This window comes from Chaetodon trifascialis, chromosome 13 (assembly GCF_039877785.1).
Source record: "Chaetodon trifascialis isolate fChaTrf1 chromosome 13, fChaTrf1.hap1, whole genome shotgun sequence".
Taxonomy (NCBI): domain Eukaryota; kingdom Metazoa; phylum Chordata; class Actinopteri; order Chaetodontiformes; family Chaetodontidae; genus Chaetodon; species Chaetodon trifascialis.
Window position 1 is genome coordinate 2,720,001 of NC_092068.1, and position 746 is coordinate 2,720,746.

Sequence of the window (746 nt, forward strand, 5' to 3'; positions counted from 1 at the left end):
TGCTCTGCTAGTGCTATTCATAAATTAACTGGCATCCAAACTCTGAAAGACAAAATTTTGCCACCAAGATGTTGGATAAACCAATCAGCATGCTTTACACAGAAGTCACATGATGCATTGTTGAGACTTCCTGGGTGCACACTGGCTCCTCTGCAAGCCTCTTCAAACTATGACTACCCATGACACTGTTCTCCTAAGACCTATCCATGTATGTCTGTAGAAGAAGGGTTTTGGCAAGTAAAGGTAGAAGTCGTGTGATTTTGCTATAATGTAGCAAAAACAAAGGAGCAGGTTGCAGTGAGCGAAAAGGCCAAGTGAGTGTGTGACTTTGACCCACATTTGACCTTACAAAACTGGAAGATCCCGAGGAGCTCACAACTCATCTATTTTGTTGTTCATGTTGGAGGACTTGTTGCTGTTTAAAATGAACTTTATATGCTTCTTATCATTGAATAAGCTTTAACAACTGCTGAAATGGAATTTGGATGAAATATTCCATTTTAACTTTGACAATGATCATTTCCTAACCATAACCACATAGTCATGCAAGGTTTGAATATCTCCAGTTCCCTGACAACTGAGCACATTTCATCTCTTAATGAAGAGTGTGTGACACAGTCAAAAGCTCCAGAACAAGCAGGTAACTCAACCTTTAGCAGAGGCTTTTCCATTAGATTGGAGTAAAACACTGGAAAATCCATCCATCCATTGTCTATACCAACTATCCCTTTCAGGGTTGCGGGGGG